Source organism: Oculina patagonica, chromosome 13, assembly GCF_052425735.1.
Source record: "Oculina patagonica isolate OP01 chromosome 13, crgOcupat, whole genome shotgun sequence".
In the NCBI taxonomy this organism is placed as follows: Eukaryota; Metazoa; Cnidaria; class Anthozoa; order Scleractinia; family Oculinidae; genus Oculina; species Oculina patagonica.
In genome coordinates, this window is record NC_135770.1 from 19,590,635 (window position 1) to 19,591,408 (window position 774).

A 774-nucleotide genomic window follows, 5' to 3' on the forward strand; every position below is an offset into this window, starting at 1 on the left:
AGCGCTGGGAGCTGAAAGGTACAACAAATGTCAATAGGAAATATCTTTCTTTGTACTCCATGTATAATTACAATAAAAAATCTACTGGTTATATATAGGTGACAATGTGTTGAAGGAATAGTGAGGGTATATCTTGGTTGAGATATAATAAAGATGTTAAGACGGATTCCGCTGAAAGTTCGAGCAATGAGTGCGAAAATTAAGTACCAAAAATCTACTCATAGCACAGCAACATTTTGTATACTATTTAAAAGATCTTATCGAAATTCATTTGTCTTAGTAACCCCGTAATTAAATTCGAAAGCATTCTCGAGAAAATGAAAGACAAACCTCGTAAAAATGTTTAAAACGCGCGCCATTTTGTTTTGAACTGGCGTGAAACGTCCGTTTTAACTGAAATATTGTCATTTTCAAATCCATTTTTCTCTCGCGGGGTCAGCTTGAGTGCTAAATTTTTGGCAGAATTTTGTTAGCTGTACTTAAACTGCTACCATGCTAAGAGGTCTTTTTGGTAACTTTATTTTTGCCTGTATTGCTTGAATGTTGGGCGAAAACCATCTTAATCAGTCAATGAAAAAATTTCCCTAGTTATTTCAACACCGTCCCACATTATGTTACAGCGGTAGATTAATCTAAACAAAAACGCATACGCGTTATCCCGGATACGGTAGCATAAAGAGACTAGCAATATTTCTACTCCTCTTTGGATGGGGTACCTAGTCCATCGCAGGGTTACCGCCAAAATTGAATTCGCCGGTACACATTTAGACACCT